At 48.0% G+C, this 20,949-nt stretch overlaps 1 protein-coding gene across 1 annotated transcript in view; it reads right to left on the minus strand.

Moving 5' to 3' along the window:
* LOC147693316 (NACHT, LRR and PYD domains-containing protein 3-like) overlaps positions 1–20,949 on the minus strand; it is a 1,315,468-nt gene that overhangs the window by 275,988 nt on the left and 1,018,531 nt on the right. The window lies entirely within an intron of this gene.

Below are 20,949 nucleotides of genomic sequence, written 5' to 3' on the forward strand. Positions count from 1 at the left end.
TTTATATAGAAACCTCATGGGGGGAGTACTCAGACTAGCAGAGGCGGAACTAAATGTACATATTAATAAATATATTCATATGTGTTTTATGCTGGAGACCGTCTGTTGTGGTGTGAAGTGTCAAGTAACAACTTTAGCAGTTGTTGCAGCTAGTTGTATATTTACATGGGTTGTGATGCACACAGTGAGATCTTTTCGTCAGAGGTGCCTGTGGGATGAGATGTTTACTCTGCGGTGGTCATACAGAAGAATATTGCGCCCTCCAAAGAGGGTGGTGCTTATTTCTGCAGTTCTTCACTGTACACAAGATGGCAGCCTTGAGCCTTCCACAGTTTTTCATCTTACAGCCATTAAATTCCAAATTTCACATTATTATTTAGTGGGCAAGATACTGCTCAGTAAGCTTGAAGTTCCAAGTTGTGACCAGCAGTGCACCCTTGGTCCCAGAAAGTTGTCATTTCCTTCCCTCCTACAAGACCGTGTCGGTGTTAAACTGGTGGTGTGGTGAAAGAGGCCTCTGAGGTCATGAGTGTATGAAGTGGCAATCCTTGGCAAGGCCTCACACACAGATCTGCCCTTCAGTGTGACCCTGGCTCATGGTCACCTGTGACACTTCCAGGAAGTGTGGGTGCAAACTGCTCCCCGTCTGCTGCTGAGAACCAAGTGCAGCATTCAGGACAGAAACCATGTGAGGTAGCTCAGCCAGTTAATGCACATGTCTGAGGTATTTGGGTAACCTGCAGCCATTCGGTTTAATGCTGTGTGTTTTCAGTAGCACTGCAGCCGTGAGAGTGGTGGCAGATAGCAGACGTAGTGTGAAGCGTAGGCACCAGCAGATGTAGGACAGCTGTGCTGACAGGGTGTTGAGGAAAACTGTGGATGCATTGGTGGCAGGAGAACAGTGCTGACAGTTTGCTGTGGATGCAGGACATGGTGGTGGCAGACAGCAGAAGTTGTAGTGACCTGAGGGCACCCACAAATGTAGGGCAGCTGCGCAGACTGGATGTTGAGGGCGAGTGTGGATGCAGTGGTGGCAGAAGAACAGTGCTGGCGATGTGTTTAGGATGCAGTGGAGTAGTGGTAGCAAACAGCAGAAGTGGTAGTGAGCAGAGGGCACCCGCAGATGTAAGGCAGCTGTGTTGACAGGGTGTTGAGGTAGACTGCAGATTCAGTAGTGACAGAAGATTAGTGCTGGCGGTGTGCTGAGGATACAGTGGACTATCCATGAAGAGGCCTCTGACAGAAGTTTTAAACGCTATAAGAAAACTTCCTCCAGGCAAAGCACCGGGACTGGATAAGCTACCGGGGGACCTTTTTTGGGCAGAACCAAAAATATGGGGACTTTACCTATGGGCAATATTTAATGCTATTATGAGATCCCAGAAACTTGAGCCAGGGCAGAAATTTCGCCAGTTTTTAGAAAGGGCTCACACCTTCTGCCCACAAACTATAGGCCGATCAGCTTGATCGATGTTACCCAGAAACTGTGTGCATGGGTACTCCTCGATCGTCTTCATGTGTGGATGAAGGAGCAAGAATTCCTGAGCCCATATCAAGCCAGATTCATTAAAAACATTTCCACCATCGACAACATTTTAGACTCCAACTCCTATACTGGAAAACTGTGTCAATAGACGGTGGTAGTCACTATTTAATATTACTAGATCTGAAGATGGACTTTGATTTGGTCCCCAGACCTAAACTGTGGGTTGTACTTAGAGACCTGGGGATTGACCTTGTTGCATTGATCATCAACTTGAACTAAGTTACTTCTAGCCACTTTAAATCAATTTTGAGTACAGTATTGTGGATTTTTGTCATTTGTTAAGTCTATATAAAGAATACTTATTTTTTATAAAACCTCTCTTGTGTCCATCTGTAGTGTTTTCACTGTATTACTGTATGCGTTCACAAATGCTTAACACACTGCCTCCGAGATCAGCCAGTCTGCTTGTGCCAAGCAACCAAGGGGGTGAGCAGGGGTTATACAGTAGTGTAATGTCCGTTCCCTGACTTACAAGCAAGGGTCCCTATTTGGTCAAAAGTACCTACCTTTTGTTAACTAGGGACCCCCAGTTCTAACACTCGGCAACAAAACTATACATCCAGTTTGGAATAGGGACCTTGCAGCTCCGTTTTTTCACTAACAAATGGTCAAAAATTCACACACTTCAGGTGCCCTGCCTGCAATTGTGTGGAAGAGTCTGAGCTTTATGTTTTTTTTGTCCTGGCAATAAATTAGCCTGACAGTGCTGGCACATCCCACTCTGCAGGAATTTGGGGTTTATGCATTGTGTGGTGGCATTTAGACTCCTGAAGTACGACATTCATGCACCCATCGTCTTTGCTGTATCCAGATTTCTAAACTCAATGTGGCATAGTTAGAGGATGTTGATAAACTCGCCACCGCACCCGTAAAAGCCCATAGTGTACGGATTCCCTTTTAGGTCGAGCATTCAAGACCTATTGTAATTTCTTATATTGGGTTAAAGCCACCCCCCAGCTTTTGATTTGTTTGTTTCAGTGTCCTTCAAAAATCCTTGTTTGCCAGTGGTCAATCCTGATTCTTTGTCCCTCCTTTCTCTCCTCTGCTCCTCCCATGCAGCAGGGACTAAGTACTGTCTTATCACACAACAGTTCTTTGTTTTCTGGGCGACTACTTTTTTTCTTGGTTTCCTGCTGTTTCCTTGGTTTTTTCTTGGTTTCCTGCTGTGTTTCCATTTGCCTGTGTGTAGTTTTGGCACCTTAGCTGATTTCATTTAAATATAGTTTTCCTCCTTCCCACCTCCTCCTACTTATACAGTTGTAGTGGGGGTACGTCTTTTGCCATGCCTCCTTCTTCGTAGGTATACATCTTATAGGGTTTTAGCAATTTTTCGAAGTCAACCATCATTTGGGCGTTGTTAAGTTGGATGTTAGTTGGTTATGGGTTTTGTTTAAAGGAGGATTGGGCTTGTTTAACCTCTCAGCAGCAGTAGTGCGTCCATTGGGGCGTAGGGGCGTAGCCCCACCAGCCACCATGGACGCATCACGGCCGCCGGCCTATCTAAATAAAAGACATTGCGCTGAACTATCAGCCGCCGGGAATGCGCAGGGGGGGGGTGGCCTGCTGCAGCTTGAGTGACAGACACTCAGGCTGCAGCAGACCGTAGTGGGCAGTCCCGCTGGGGAACTTACAGTGCGCATGCTTGGGAAAGTTGAAAACTTTCCCAAGCATGCGCACTGTAAGGTCCCCAGCGGGACCCAGGGGTGCTGTTCGCCTGCCACAGCCCGGGTTTACAGAGGGCGACAGGGCGAGCAGCAAATGTGCCACGCTAGCCAATCCTGGCGCTGCTGGTCCACCGGTGCAGCATCCCATTGGATGCCGCGCTTGAGGGTGGCACACACACTGTCTGACGCACGCATTGCGAGGATGTCGGCGCCGCGGTAAGAAAACTTTGGGAACCTTTCTCCCGTTATTGGTTTTTTTTTCAGGACGACTTGTAAAAAATGTTGTATTTCCAAAACCTACTGCATTTACCAATGCTTTTTCAAGCCGTAACGTACAGCCTGTTGTGTAAGCTGCTCGAGCCCGCCGTCCACATTGTACCGCAGAATTAAGTGCTTTGTTTTGTACAGCGAGAAAGGGAAAGTGCAGGAAGAGCCAGTTATTCATCTCCTCTGCAGCATTTAGACACTCATGAAATTGAAAGTTAATGTTCAGCGACTTTCATTAACTGCTCGGCCCTCCTATTCATTAGAATCCCATAGCTCAGAAGACGCCGGCCCTCGTAGCTCGTATGTTTGCTTGTTGGGATTGGTGGTCAGTTTGTCTGGAGCCTGTTTTGTTCGTACTGTCCACAGTCACCTCCGTTGCCAACATTTACAGATATTCCTGATGTCCGCTGTTGCGAGGCAATTCCATGGATAAGAACTTTCTACCCTATGTAGCGCCTGTTGTACAGGGGCTGGGCTGTCAGGACTGCTTGGTGAATAAAAGACTGCTGCTGAGATGAGATGATTTGGATGGCATGATTTCGAACCTGCAAGGCTGACTCAGCCTTCCACCCGTTCGATGACCTGTCTGCTGGCTATTGATCCGGCTGGGGCTCAGGCAGCCATCACTCGGATGCCTGCTCTCTGCAGCGATAAAACATAATTATCTGGAGCCCACGTGAGGATCTTCCATTACCGACATGTTAGGACGGGTGGAGGAAAGCACACTGTAAAATCAATCCACTTCCTCGGTCACTGCATTTTATGTCTGATACATGATGATTGAAATGACAGCAAAAATAACAACACAGGTTTCTTTCTTGAGGGGTACATGTTCCCTCTAGATAATAATGAATATATAATATATAGTGTTAGAACTGGGGGTCTCTAGTTGGCAGAGGTAGGTACCACTGTCCAAATAGGGACCCTTGCTTCTAGTCAGGGCAAGGAGATAACCCTCTAAGATAACCCCTGCTCACCCTCAAGGTAGCTTGGCCTGAGCAGTCTAGGCTAACCAGAGGCAATGCGTTAAGTATTTGTACCAACACTCACAGTAACACAGTGAAAACACCACAAACTGAACCCACAACAGTTTAGGAAAATAAAGATATTTATTCTAAACTACACAAGACCAAAAACGACAAAAATCCAACATACACAGTTCAAGAATATGGTTTCAAAAGAGTTCCTCAGGTTGTAATCAAAGTTCTTTAAGTTGCGTTAAAATAATCCACAGATGCGTGAAAAGTTCACAGTTGCATCACGTTTACTCACAGTATCTTTTAGATGCATCAAAGTTCAACAAGCAGGAAGCTGGTGCGGTGGAAAACAAGCGATGCGTTACTCCTGAGACCCTGGGGAGGCGATGCCACAGCCCCGCTGCAGCAGCGGGCATGTTGCGACGAATCCGGTCTGTATGGGGAGGAAGGCCACTTGCGTGGATTCCGGTGCGTAGGTTCCGTAGGAAGTCTGTTCTCGCAAAGGCACGATGCGATGATCTCGTAGGGGCTGCGACGACCTCCGGGGCGACGATCCGCGGTCCAGCGGTGATCCTCTCTCTCGCAGCTCCTCGATGCGATGGTTCTGCGACGATGCTCGCAGCGACGTGATGCGGTCCGCAAGCAAGCGGTGCGGCGATCTCACCCAGCGACGACATGCTCTGCGACGACACTCGCAGCGATGTTCGATTCCCCCGCACCGGTCTGGTGCGTCCCGCAAACGAAGGATGCGACGGTTCTGGCAGCGGCGTCAGGCGCTGCGACGATCTCTACCTTCGTAGCGGCGGGAAACTTCTCGCACTGTCAGGGATGCGCTCCGCAAGCGAGCGATGCAAGACTTTTCAGTTTCAAAAGTCTCTCAAGCTTAGTTTCAAGCTTCCCAGCTCAGGTACAACTTCCAGAGGCCCCACAACTGGATCAAGCACTCTAGGAAGGACAGAACTCTCTCAGCAGAGTTCAGGGAAACTGGGGGTGAAGTCCTTTTGTTCCTGGGACTTCAAAAACAGGGAGCCAGCTCTTCTCAGGCCCTTGGAGATTCCTTCAAGACAGGGGACACAGCTCACAGCAAAGTCCTTCCCCTCTCCTTGGCAGCAAAGCAACAGCAGGTCAGTCCAGCAGAGCAACAGCAGGACAGTCTTCCTTCTTCAGAGTCAGCTTTCTCCTTGGCAGAGGTTCTTTCTTGATTCCAGGATGATCTAATTTTCTGTTGTCAGGGATCCTGTACTTATACCCCTAAAGTCTTTGTTCTCTCTGTGCATGTGGGCCCTGAGCCCGGTCTGAACCAGTTCTGGGTGGATCCTGAGCACTTTGTTTTGCTGGCTGCATCTTTCCTTTCAGAGTGAGGGGCAGGGTCCACAGCCGCCCAGCAGGAGGTGGAGCCAGCATTGTGGCAGGCAGGCACAGCCCTATTCAGCCCAGGTGCTAACTCCTCCCACCACTCAGGTTGCAATTGCATTCATTCAGCCTAGTGCTGACTCATCCAGCCTCTGGGGGAATTCCCCAGCCCCTGTCACTCACAAACCAGACAGTCAATACACAAACAGGCCCAGGCACACAGAAGGGTCATACAAGAGAACAGCAACTTTCTAAAAGTGCTGTTCTCAAACACAGGATTTAAAAACCACCTTTCCTAAAAGATGTATTATTAAATTCTGAGTTCAGGGATACTAGATACTTATGTCCTATCTTGTTCCTATGGGAAGAAATGCTGTTAACCACTGTAGCCAGCATCCCCCATGTTAACCTATGGAGCAAGATAGCCTTACAATAGTGAAAAACGAAAATGGCTGTAATTCACTACCAGAGCATGTCACCTGCACTAGTACATGCTCTACCTTTCACATACACTGCACCCTGCCCAGGGGGGTACCTTGGGCCTTCCATAGGGGTGACTGATGTGCACGAAAAGGGAAGGGTTAGGCCTGGTCAGTGGGGACACTGACCAGGAGGACATGGCAGTTCTAAACTGCCCATAGGCGCTGCAGTGGCAGGCCTGAGACACCATTTTTAGAGCTACTCCTGTGGGTGGCACAATCAGTGCTGCAGGCCCACTAGTAGCATTTGCCATCACCAGACCTGGCACACCCAGTGCACTTTACTAGGGACTTCATGGTGATACAAATGTGCCAATCAGGTACATCCAATCAGAATAACAATTTACATAGGGAGCACTTACACTCTGGCACTGATCAGCAGTGGCAGAGTGTCCAAAGCATCTAAACCAGCAAAAAACGAATCCAGCACAACATCAAAAAATACAGGAGGCAGAGGCAAAAAGATAGGGGTAATCACGCCAAAGATGCCAGGTCTAACATATAGTATATCTCATATATAGTAAAGAGACTCTTGGCAGACTTCTGCCAGATTTTAACAGCGTGGTTTAAAAATAATTTCTTTCTACCAATCCCAACAATTACCATAGGGCATGTGAGCAAATTTTAGTACATAAGGTTGTTTGACAACATACAGTTTGCTTTTAGTTGCACAAAAATTATGTGAGTAATACAGTATTACTAAACTGGGTAATGGCAACAGCTGGTATTTACAGCGGCTTAGAAACAGCACAAGGGCGGTATGAAGTGCTTTATTAAAAGGAAATTATGGTTATTACACTGAAAAAATAGGTTTCTTCTACACTGTGGTATGTCCATGTTTATAATATGACCAACATCTCAGGGGAGTGAAAAAATATTAATTTGACTTTAAAGAATAAGTGATTATGTCTGCTCATAGATAAAAGCTGGCATTTTGAACGTACACAGATGATACGTTTACAAAAATTGGCTTTGATCCGAATGCCTCAAAGCACTTTCCTCTTACACCAGGTGGTTAAGCCACCATTCTGTAGGCATGCTTGTGCTTCACCTCCTTAAAGGTGAAAACCACATGCTCCCCTCAATAGCCGTTTGCGCGAGTCCTCGTGTCCGCTGCTACAGGTCAACGTTTACTCAAACCCTATTAAAGCGGCCAAATGAAAACAGCTGATCTTAACAAATGTGCTGCTAGCTGGTGGCTTAGAATGATCAAAGAGTTGCAGAATATTGGCAACGCTAATACCGGGTGCGAGGGCACGGACTTCCAGGTCATGCCATTGCCCCGACTTGATGCGACTACAAAGCTGCTGGTTTGAGAAAGACATGGGTCCAGATTCCATTTTGACATTATGTGATTTGGGGCATATCTATCTAAATGTGCACAGAACTGTAAATGTATATGTTGATGTGCTTTGAGTTACGTGCCGAGTTATATGCCAAGTACATGTTACTGCGTCTCTTCCATTGAACCTTCTCAGCACACATCATTCTGTTGTAGCTACCGCACCCCATACCCAACATTTTTATGGTAGAGCGTTTCAGGGCCTTTCAACATGGCAGTGCAAACATAAATTTGCAGATGTGTGCACCAGCGATGAGGTTGACCAAATCCATGTGTTGTGAGGCAGGAGGTGGGTCTTGCAGTGGGGTTAAAGGAACAGGGGCAGCGGGACCCATGGGAGTAGGAATGTTACCAGCATCTGAAAGTGATCACATGCAGTAGTCTGGGCTTGGTGTGTTCTTGTTTGCAGAACTGCTGGCGAGAGTTGTCTGTAAGCCCTGTCTGCGCAGTGTTTATATGTACGTCATGTTTGCTGTCAGTTGACCTCTGTTGCAAATGTATATTAAACAGTTTTGGATGGGAAGGGAGTTCTGCCGAATCCCAGGATAGTACCTATTGTATTACGAGGGAAACTGGGAATTGCATTTATATAGCGCCTACTACCCCTGGCCATTTGTCGGCGCGCTTCACTGCGAGTATCCAGTTGTTCCGACTACCGTCCTCAATGTAGCATCCTTGTTGGCTAGGCTACCCCAGCATTCGATGGCGGCTGTATAACTAGTTATTTTTATGTAATTAAAATGATAATGGAATCGATTAGCCGTTGACTGCGAAAAGCAGAATTTGTATGATTTCCAAAGTCGTCCTAAAGAACATTGTAACAGAAAGGTGTTTTTTTTCTCCCCAGTGCACTTAAATTGGTGTGAAATCCCCTTTTATTTAGTTCAGCGGGTTAATACATCTGCTGCAGAAATATGCAAGTGCAGATCGATTTGAAGCGCCCCAAAGGGCTGACTAAGAGTGTAGAAAATTAGAAATATTGATGTACATAAGCAACGTTCATTTCCCTTTTCCCACTCCTCTCCTTGCACGCACCATGAATACCGTAAGGCATTGACTGCATCCCTCTGCCAGCAAAGGCCTGTACCCATGTGTACATGACAGCCATTTTAGGCACCCTGGCCTTTTGCCCGCCTAAGATTAGAATCACCGGCTTCCCTTCTGTGCGTATTTGAACCCCCCCCCCTCTCTCTCACATGCATAAACCATGAAACCCTCTCCCTCTGCGCGACCCTGCCCTGAAAGGCAGCCCTTCTGCTTAACCCACGCAAACCCCCCCCCCATTCCCTCTTGAAGAGGCATCCTTCGCCTTAGCTGACATAGCCCTCCCCAGCTGCACCTGACTGCCCCCGCTCTCTCATGTACGGGTCATAAGATCTCTCTCTCTCTATGCGACTCTGTCCCTGTGTCCACCCTGGCTCCCCCTCCCTTCTCCTCACATGGGCAAGTCATAAACCTTCTTCTCCTGCAAGACCCTGTCCTTGGGAGTCACGGCCGCGCCTGACCAGCACCTCCTCTCCTTTCATGAATAACCCCTCTGTTAGTAAACCCTCCCTCCGCGATTGACTGTCCACACATGTCTGAGGTCATCGCCTAAGCCAGGAGATGCTGTTTACTGCTTATTGTATGGAGTCACTCCTCTTCAAAGGACCCACTATTGATCCTGGCCACCCCACCCCCTGGGCTATGATCAGACGCACACATCCTAAACAGTTGACGGAACACTCAGCTGCGTGATTGCCCTCCCCTCTTATCAGCAGGTCAAGGGTCCCTATTGTGAACACATGTGGGGTAGGATTGACACGAGGATTATGGGGATGTCTTTTCCTTGTTTCACAATATTGTGATTGTAATGCCAAGTGTTTTGTAAAGTATAAAAGACGGAGTCTCAGCTCACTTGGCAGAGCACCTCCCGATGACATCTTGTTTCGTGTCTGAAATGACAGGCTCTCCTCATGAGAAATAAACTCTGTTCTTGTGATTCCTGCTCCCAGCGCCCGTCTCTTTATTTGGTAACTATTCAGAATGGGAACTAAGAGGCGACTTGCGCCAGCAGTCTGGGCATCGATAGTAATATGGGCTCCTGTTCCACAATTGGCGTCCCAACGCGGGGTCCATCAGTGACATAAGGTCCAGTAAGAGAGATCCAGACGATGAGGTGAACATCTAAATGATCGGAGTATACCTGCCTTGAGAGGGCCCTCGTCCGGCTGCCGATTGAATGAACTTCACCTATTCTGAACGGACCTCTCTTGAGTGACCTACTGTCCTGACTGGAATCCCACAGGACTGCTGCGGTAAAATCATGGAGTAAGAGAACGATCGGGCGCTGGAAGGAGGAAAGCGAAGAACTGCCCACACGGTCCGGTCCGGGTAAGGTCGCGTAAATGCGACAAATTGTGAAATGATTGTTTGTTGGATAATACTAGTATTACGCTTTGTTGAAACCTCTGGAGATTCACCGTCTGCAAACGGAGAAAACAACAGGCTCTCCCTTTGCAAGCAGTGAAGGATAGGTAGCGCAGACTTTTGTCCCCATTGTAATCCGTCGTGCCTATCTTCCTCCCCCACTGTTTCCCGAACTGTCGTTCGTGGATTATTGTCTGGAGATTCTTTGTCTGCAAACAGGGAAGAACAAGTTCTCTCTTTGCAGGTAGAGAAAGAGTGGGTAACGCAAACTTTTTCGCACCCACTTATTCTCCCCACTGATTGTTTGATTGACCGAACATTGATTGTTCGGTATTGGTTCGTTTGAGGTATTCACCGCCGCCAAACAACGGAGAATAGAAATATTCTGCCTAGTCTTTGCCCGCCGTGATAAGATAGGTAATGCAGACTTTTGTCCCCGTTGTAATCCGTCATGCCTATCTTCTCCCCACTGGTTGGTAGCCTGTTTAGCCCGGACCGCTTATTAGAGATGAACCATCCAGCTCCACTGGAGGGCACACCTAATAAGGACATGTTCATTAAGTGTGGACTAGTCGCTATAGCTTATAATAGGTTATGGCATAAAAATACAAGAAAAAGAGTTGAGCAAAATCAGTAGGCCACTGATGAGTTATCAACTTCGCTAAAAATAAAATAAGAAACGTTAGAAATAACCCGCAATAAGAAACATAAAAATGGCGAGGGAAGACAAGCTTGACACCAAGGCAGCCACGAGGTAGCTAGGCTCCATTGCCTATTCCTGCTCCAAACATGTCTGCCTCATTGCCCGCCACGCCCAAATAACGGTCACATGAATTAGGAACAAATCAATAGGTACCTACCCCCATTCCGGAAGCTCCCGAAGTGCAACAGGTCCGCGGTTACGCCCATCCGGAAGGCGAGGCCTCGATGCATGCAGGGCTCGGCTGGCCGCAGTCGAAAGGGGAGGCTGTAGGGCGGACGGCCCGAGGAATCATGGAGGTCTCCCCTTTCCCTCTTCTGCTGCCCTGCAGGCCACGGGGGGGGGGGGCTGTCTTGCCTCGGCCACCGACCACCCCCCCCACCCCATCTCTTGCCTGATCTGGCCATCGACGAGGACCGGAGCCAAGGCGAGGTCGGGCAACCCTGAGAGTTGCAGGTAGTCCCGCCACATGACCACGCCTGAAGATTACAGGTAGTCCCGCCACATGTCAACGCCTGAGAGTGACAGGTAGTCCAGCCACACGGCAACGCCTGGATAGTTACAGGTAGTCCCGCCACATGTCAAGGGGGGGATGTCTTGCCTCAGCCACCGACCCCCCCCCATCTTCAGTAGCCGGCACGGCCAATACCGAAGCGGTGGAGCCGAGGAATGGCGCAGGGTCGCTGGAAGGGGGAGGCGGCGCGAACGAGCCTCCCCCACCTCCCTCCAGGTGGAGGCTTCCAGCGGCACCCCAACGCTCTTTGCTTAAAGAGGGTCCACATCGAAAAGCGGTCTTTTTGCCCGGGACGAGCGCACGCCCCATGCCTTCTCTCCTCAACTTTGAAGATTCTATGAGAGCCGGGGGGGCCCCCCGACCCCTCTGCATGGGCGCCCCCGTCCCCCTCACTGGGACCTGCGACATCGACGCACTCCTGCCGGCGCCAGCCTCAGTTTGGAAATGGCTAAAACACAGCCAAGGTACAGACTTGTTCAGTTCCGGTGGAACACCAGAGTGACCCGGTAGGAAAATTGTTGCCGCCCTCCCCACTCTTTGATTGATGGTCCATATTGCTAAACTGTTAACCCATTGCGAAAAACTTTTTGAAACCACCAACGGAAGGTTCTGGTCCTACTACGAGCCCGTGGAGGCAATCCGACTATGCAGGAACCTGCCTGACCTCGCCCAAAATGGCGCCGATACACGAAACAAAACTTTCAAACTCCCTGTTCTCCCGGATTGCTCGAATCTTGATGCTCTGAGATACGTGTGCATTTTTGGACAATGAAAGTTGATAAGATGGATAGTGATTATGTGCTTAGAGAAGAAAGCAATACAGATATTGATCACATGTTTGGACAATGAACTGACTTAGGGTGGGTACTAATTATGATTTGGAAAATGAATTGGTGTAATTTAGACAGTGAATGAGCATTTGGATAATGAATTAATGAATCAATTGAAAAACTGAATTCTTGACATGCATCATGCTTGCTCTGTAGGGAAGTTTAATACGATTTTATTGCACTGCTGCACTTTATGCAATGAACTGCTACCAACTTCGTTCTTCTTATGTACAGTTCCAATCTGCTCCGTGGCCGGTCCACTGGGTTGTAGGCCTGTATTTATACACCATCACTCTTTATTAAAAGTATTTTGAAAAAGAAAGCATAGTTGTAGCGGTTGCATTAATGAGTTTTGAATGTATTACTACTGAGAGCAACGAGAAAGTATGATGAAGGCTGAAGGTTAAAAAAGGACCCGATATTTAGCAGCTACATTATGTGTCACAGGCAGCCGGAAAAGTGTTTTAGAAACCTCAAAACGACACCACAGAAATGCCACCTAACCACCACCCTTTGCACACAACCAAAAGGGGTCGCGACCAAGTAACTCATGTAGATACGCGGATCGTCAATGATTATCTATCTGACATTACTGGTCCCTCTGGGCTTAAACGCCGAAATGGTAAAGAAATGCAGTACGTGGAGATAGGTCGAGTATGTGGTAGGTAAAAACATTTTCGGACTACTGCATGCTGATGTGCTTTGAATGCTGCCCCCCACCCCTTCTTTCTCCTCCCTTCTGCAGGTCACGTCAGAACGTCGGCTGAAGTGTGGGAGAGCGATGGTCGAACCACCGACGAAAAGGGAAGGAGGGAATATGTGCATAGTCCTTATGACGATAAGTTTTTTAAAAGACGTAGACTTAAACATGACTGTTCCTCCTTAGAACATAGCGACTGGGAGGATGGACTGACATAGAAACTTGACGGGTACTGTATGACGAAAATTGACTAGAAATAACACGTTAGATAATGTAACTAGACGTTTGACTAGGTAGGGAAAGGACAAAGAAAAGTGTGTGGGTAAGGGTTACCACAGCACCACCCGTCTGGGAAGTTAGAAATGTTGCTGATGTTCAAAATGCACTGCCCCCTTTCTCACACTCTTATAGATATAGCCAAGCTGTCCGACTGTTCTCCCGATCAATACTTGCCGTTGCCTCAGCCTGGAGAACTTGCCACCAAAGGAAGAAACTGAAAAATGGTTTAAGATCCAACCATGGGTAAATAGCGCGACCAGGTTAATTTCTGATCGACTAACCGAGGTGTAAGTATTGGCAATTGAGAACGCTCGCAGAGATAACAAGCGAGAGGGAAAAGGAGGGAAGGGTAAAAAGAGCTAAGCACGTAGATAAATAGGATAGTAAAGATACTTAGGATATAAAAATAGATCTTGTTGGCCAACAATTGTTTTCTGTTTTGTCGTGAATGTCTTAGATATATGTAATACATGTACTGTCTTCCTTCGTCTGAGTGTGTGTGTGTGTACTGTAGGGGTTTATGTTCTCCCTCTGTTGCGTCTCTCCGTTACCTGACCCCCTGTTGTTCTGTGTTGTGAACGCACTAAATGACCTATTTTTGTACACGTCTCTCTCTTTCTCTATCTTTCTCCCTTTTTCCTATATCTGTCTGTCTCTGTCTCTGTCTGTCTGTCTCTATCTCTCTCTCTACATGTCATACGTGTACCAAATGGCTCGTTTAGATTACGGACGACTCTCACTCTCTACGAGAGTCTCCCTATTTCCTCTTCCTTTTTATGGTAAAATCGTGCCTCGCTGGCACCAGTCTGATTGGATACTTATTGAACGCGAAGGTGTTCAGCGAAATTGACCGAAACTAAAATGATTGTATCTCGCCATATTACTACCTCTCCTTTCTGCAAAATGAATGAACTCGAATTGGCTGAGAAGGAAAGGACAGGTAAGACGACTAAGGTCCCCCAATCTGGCCTCTTATAGGGGAACTGTATGTCAATGGCACCTTATTTTGCTGTTCATCAGAGACGAACGCCAACGTCTAGATTGACCCCCAATGCCCAGATTGCCCCACCCCCTTTTTGCACCCAAGCGCGAGCGCCCGAAGCATCCCCGCCCCATTTGATAGACCCCAGCTGCTGTCCCGGATATAAACATGATGACCATGAGTAACTGTCGTCCCTCGAGAAAACCCTGTTTTACCTGACTCTCGATGATGGCACCCCCGCCCTGTTTGAAAAGGTTAGCCAGCCTTGAAGGGAAATGCTCCGAAATGTTGAATATGATGAAATGCACAGTTGATGGGAATCTTATTTATCCTCACTTGAGTTATAAATAGGACGATGAATAAACTTGGCATGAACTCAGTAGGAATGCCGACATATGCACTGCTTGGTAATAGACCTCTGACTGTGACCGATGAGCGTATCTCCCAAATGCGTAGGATTGAGGGAGGAATTCACATGCATAGATGTCTTCTTCTGCCAGTTCTCTAAAAACTTGTTTTGTACCTATTCAAAGATTCACGATCACCGGAGGAGAAGGGTCGGACGTGACGTACAGCCTGGCTGCAGATCTTGGGACACGTGTGACCTCGACCAAAGGTGGAGCTGCAGAGCAACTAGATACGGGACGAGACAGCAAGTCCAAACGTGGAAAATGAAACTTGACGGGCTGCCCTGAAGCCCTCCACCTGCTAACCCACGTGTGCCTGGAGTCTCCGTCCCCCTTCTTTGGGCCCGATTGATGGGCCTGCCTGCTTGTTATGCTTTGCTCCCTTGGTCCCTTTTGTGTGTCCCATGAACTCTGACCCAACTCCACTCTCTCTCCTATCGACTATTTGAACCACACACACCCTCTTTTCCACGTGACTTTTTGCCAAAAGGAAGAACTGCATTCAAATGGGAATAGGGTGTTGCCACGGAAATATAGGTGCCGAGCATAAGGCGCCGCCAAACGGATTGTTTAGGGAACAGGACTGTGGTCTAACAGCAGAGGACTGACCGCACCCTGCAACGTGTAAGGATAAATCCGAGCTGGACCTATAGCTCCACCGCCGGTGCTCAACAGCGCCAACAAAAGGACACGGACTAGAGCCTACCAGTGATGGCTCACTGCCAAAAAGACACTGTGACGAAGAGATCTTGTGTATTGAACTGAATTCCGCCCTCAACTACTTGGTCAAAATGTTCATTGGTCACATTTTTAAGTCAGAAACATTTATGCTATGTAGTGCTTTGAAACGATAGGAACTTGACAAATGCAATCTCCTATGTGCTGCATTCTGCCAAACACATCAACTGTCCATGATTATATGCCATATGTTAGTATTGACAAATGCAAATTCTTCGACCGCACCTGTTTATATGTACCCTCATCGATTACGAAAATGAACTTTGCTATGTAAAAAGGGGCGACTGTAGAAAATTAGAAATATTGATGTACATAAGCAACGTTCATTTCCCTTTTCCCACTCCTCTCCTTGCACGCACCATGAATACCGTAAGGCATTGACTGCATCCCTCTGCCAGCAAAGGCCTGTACCCATGTGTATATGACAGCCATTTTAGGCACCCTGGCCTTTTGCCCGCCTAAGATTAGAATCACCGGCTTCCCTTCTGCGCGTATTTGAAACCCCCCCCCTCTCTCTCACATGCATAAACCATGAAACCCTCTCCCTCTGCGCGACCCTGCCCTGAAAGGCAGCCCTTCTGCTTAACCCACGCAAACCCCCCCCCCCATTCCCTCTTGAAGAGGCATCCTTCGCCTTAGCTGACATAGCCCTCCCCAGCTGCACCTGACTGCCCCCGCTCTCTCATGTATGGGTCATAAGATCTCTCTCTCTCTATGCGACTCTGTCCCTGTGTCCACCCTGGCTCCCCCTCCCTTCTCCTCACATGGGCAAGTCATAAACCTTTTTCTCCTGCAAGACCCTGTCCTTGGGAGTCACGGCCGCGCCTGACCAGCACCTCCTCTCCTTTCATGAATAACCCCTCTGTTAGTAAACCCTCCCTCCGCGATTGACTGTCCACACATGTCTGAGGTCATCGCCTAAGCCAGGAGATGCTGTTTACTGCTTATTGTATGGAGTCACTCCTCTTCAAAGGACCCACTATTGATCCTGGCCACCCCACCCCCTGGGCTATGATCAGACGCACACATCCTAAACAGTTGACGGAACACTCAGCTGCGTGATTGCCCTCCCCTCTTATCAGCAGGTCAAGGGTCCCTATTGTGAACTTATGTGGGGTAGGATTGACACGAGGATTATGGGGATGTCTTTTCCTTGTTTCACAATATCGTGATTGTAATGCCAAGTGTTTTGTAAAGTATAAAAGACGGAGTCTCAGCTCACTTGGCAGAGCACCTCCCGATGACATCTTGTTTCGTGTCTGAAATGACAGGCTCTCCTCATGAGAAATAAACTCTGTTCTTGTGATTCCTGCTCCCAGCGCCCATCTCTTTATTTGGTAACTATTCAGAATGGGAACTAAGAGGCGACTTGCGCCAGCAGCCTGGGCATCGATAGTAATATGGGCTCCTGTTCCACAAGAGGTTAGTTTTTCTGTACTTAGGAAGATTTCCTTTTTTTACTAAGGGGGGCGAGTATATCTTCTGCGACCGATACCCACATCTGGGTACATTGCCTTCCTTCCCAAAATCCCATCAGTGCCCGATAAATGAGCCGAACAAAGGGTTAACATAAACGTCTGCAAATACGCGATGATATGTAGAATGCAGGAAAGCGATTATCAGCTTTACTCTGAGACGCCTTCACCGCACCTTGGTGTAAAGGTCACTTCCGGGATTGTGGTGGTTCTGAAGGACTGGGTTCTCTAAGACCCAGCGGTGCCAGGGCACAACACCTGAAACCTTCGTGGGTAACCTGCTCCGGCGTACGAATCACAGAGACACGGGACACTTCCTTCGACGTCAAAGATCCAAGGTTTATTTGCTGCAGGGAACACAGAGATCACGACAAGTACACCACGTGCAACTTGGGGAGACTGCTTCAAATTGGTTCTGTGGATCGCTCCTTTTATACAGTTTTTACCCATAGGATTACATTGAACACAAAAGTTTACAACCCGGTTCCCATCATTATCCCTCAGAGGGGTCGCTTTGGTCACTTTGAAACACATGAGGTCCGGAACATAAGTGCGGAAACATTTGGCGGTTCCCAACTGTAAAAACCATCTTCCCACCATTAGTGAATTCCAATCAGCAGTAAAACAGATCGAAATAGGAACAAGGACAGGTGTAGAGGAAGACGGAGACAGTGGGGAGATCGGAAAGGGTGTAAAAGGGGAGGTATCAGGAAACACGATATACAGGCATCAAAGGGACGTGCCTAATGAGATGCACGGCTGAGACAATAAGTCCGTGCGGCAAGATGAGCCTCGAGCGGCGCCATCTGCCTTACAGTAGCATCCCCCTCGTCATAAAGATACTCACAAAGAACATGTGTCTTCCACAGATATCTTGGGAGTCCCAGGGTCGCGAAGCGGACAACGTCCGTTCGCTGGCTACTTGAGGGCAAGAGACAAAATGGATGCCGTATCTAAGATGGAACCCGTGGGTACAGATGAAAAACCCACATAACAAACGAACGGTTTAAGTTAGCACAGCGAAACTGCGCACACTTACTAAACTCGTCATTTGCGGTTCATAGATACCAGACTCGACCATATTCGTGCGAGTCGAAAACACCACTTACAATTGTCACGGAACCTCAGACGCTCCTTTTGCCCTCATGTAGGCAAGCACTAGTCGGAATCATATTCGATATTCATCAGACCATCGAGATGTTGCTTTAGCATAGCTCTGTCCAACCGAGTCCCCTTGGTAACAGGTGGTTGTCTCATACACGTTGTAGCACAGAGGCCACATAAGGCAGGACCACACTGCACACAAAGGCAACACGTGAACAGGAACACTACAACGACTCCGATGATCATCAGAATCTTCCAACCCCAAGTCGACATCAGGCCCGAAAACCATCCAAGTAGCGTCCAATCCCCTACATCCACGTGTATGGATTCGGAGATCTTATGCAACCTCGAGATGGCTTGATAGACAGTAGGAGCATTATCTGGAATGAAAATGCAGCAGCTCGAATGGATCACCTTACATACCCCACCTCGATCTGCTAAGATGACTTCTAAAACCATACGGTTTTGTAACGTCATAAGTCTCTCCGCCTGAAGTTCTGTGGTGATATTACCAAGGGCACTGGCAGTAATATTAGCTGTCGATTCTACCACTCGAGTCAACTGTCTCAGGCTCCTACTATTGACCATAGGTCCCCAAAACGGGAGGAAACCCTTGAAAAAGTCTCCTGCCTCTTGACCGGCAGTATCCTCTTCGCTAATTACGCCTCGTACAACTCTAGTCTTATGATAATCGGCATCTACAGTGAACGTCGGAGGCAACAGATTTGCAATGAAACATGAGCCCATAAAGTCTGCGGGCAACCATGTGTATGCACGATCATAGCAGATAAAGTATGTACCCTTGGCAGCCAGGAACACAGGGGACGAGAACATCGGCAGAATGTAATTTTCAGTGCAAGCACTTGCTCCAAGTCGGGCTTGCGATCTTCGGCCACGCCCCATGAGACAGAAATTACCAGTGTGGGGTACGACCCATATCGGAGGCGAGCTTTTAAGCTGCTTTTCGCTAGTGAACACACTGTATTCACCTCTACTTAGGACCCTATAAGCCTGTATCTCTTCTTCGGGAATAAGCGAGGGATCATAGATATCACTATCTAAATCCTCTATTGCTATCGACAAAGGTTTTTGATACGAGGTAGGACCAGAGTAGGGGGAACGTGGTTCTCGAATGGGGTGGAAACCCAGTGCGCTTCGAAACATTGTTTGAAATGCTCGAGCTGACCCTTGGGAACTATACGGTAACACCAGATATGGAATTCCCTTATCCGTAGTATGCGGCATCAACCCACACACCCAACAATTAGTAGTGTTAACCACTAACTGATGCTGATGAAGGAGCTGAATAAAGGAATTGTGGCGGAATTCTACACGTCTAGCCTGCTCGTGTTCCGGTAACATGTGAAAGGAATGAGGAGAAACAGTAGAGGTAAGATTAGGGTCAGGAGTAGGAGTAGGTGTAGCAGGTAAGAAGTAAGACATCATGTAATACACCCCACCCGCCAATAATGCAGAAGCAGTCAAGAACAATACAAACAGTTGGAATATAAAACATTTGGTACGACTGAGTTGCTGCAGCTTGAATCTGTGGACTTGAGCTCCCTCCAAATCATTCAGCTTCGAGAATGTCATTCCCTACGACCGTCCGCAACGTTTCTTGACGCACTTCGTTCTGTGCAGCAATAGTCAATCCCTAGGAGTTCCCAGGAACCGACGGCCTTTAACCTAGCGTCAAGACCTACTATCCAGAAGGAAGTACGCGCGCGGCCCTACGGCCTTCAATGCACAGTATGTATATATGCAAAAACAAAGTCTCTCAGCTGTAAAAGCAAAAATACAAGGAATGAAGCTCAATATATATACATACAAAAATAATTACAGTAATACGAAAGTTCAAAACTGATCACGGAAAACGGGGTAATGCAGTTGTCAATACAGCAAGGCAAGATCTTTTTATTTGTCCTTAGTGCGAGATCGCACACTAGCCGAGATTCACAAACTTCAAGGGTTACGGGATTTACCAAGTCCCAGCAAAGAACAAAACCCTCGGTTTTTGGCGGCTGCAGTCGTCAAACAACACAACAAAGAACGCTAGCAAAGTGTCACCGACAAAAACACTCACACAGCGTTAACAACAAAGACACTCGCTAAAGTGTCAACAACCAAGAACTATGGGAGCGACCCACAAATACTTAACTCAAAAATCGATGGCGTCACCAGGAAGGCCCGTCAATCGTCTCGCTATACCAAGGTCTACGCCAGGCGCCAAAACAGGTCTACAGTCAGGGCAGCAGTCCGTCGCAGCCGTCCGGAGGCGGGAATCTTCGCGGGAAAAGTCTTCGGGCCACTTATTTCGACAACAGGATCGATGAAGCGGGGTGCACCTTCCCTCGGAGATTTCACACGAAGTTCCTCACGATCGTCCGGCTTGGACCGGTACCACTGATGCAGCCCCACGTTGGGCGCCAATTGAAGGACTGGGTTCTCTAAGACCCAGCGGTGCCAGGGCACAACACCTGAAACCTTCGTGGGTAACCTGCTCCGGCGTACGAATCACAGAGACACGGGACACTTCCTTCGACGTCAAAGATCCAAGGTTTATTTGCTGCAGGGAACACAGAGATCACGACAAGTACACCACGTGCAACTTGGGGAGACTGCTTCAAATTGGTTCTGTGGATCGCTCCTTTTATACAGTTTTTACCCATAGGATTACATTGAACACAAAAGTTTACAACCCGGTTCCCATCATTATCCCTCAGAGGGGTCGCTTTGGTCACTTTGAAACACATGAGGTCCGGAACATAAGTGCGGAAACATTTGGCGGTTCCCAACTGTAAAAACCATCTTCCCACCATTAGTGAATTCCAATCAGCAGTAAAACAGATCGAAATAGGAACAAGGACAGGTGTAGAGGAAGACGGAGACAGTGGGGAGATCGGAAAGGGTGTAAAAGGGGAGGTATCAGGAAACACGATATACAGGCATCAAAGGGACGTGCCTAATGAGATGCACGGCTGAGACAATAAGTCCGTGCGGCAAGATGAGCCTCGAGCGGCGCCATCTGCCTTACAGTAGCATCCCCCTCGTCATAAAGATACTCACAAAGAACATGTGTCTTCCACAGATATCTTGGGAGTCCCAGGGTCGCGAAGCGGACAACGTCCGTTCGCTGGCTACTTGAGGGCAAGAGACAAAATGGATGCCGTATCTAAGATGGAA

The sequence above is a fragment of the Lissotriton vulgaris genome, chromosome 8, assembly GCF_964263255.1.
Source record: "Lissotriton vulgaris chromosome 8, aLisVul1.2, whole genome shotgun sequence".
NCBI classification, from domain to species: Eukaryota; Metazoa; Chordata; class Amphibia; order Caudata; family Salamandridae; genus Lissotriton; species Lissotriton vulgaris.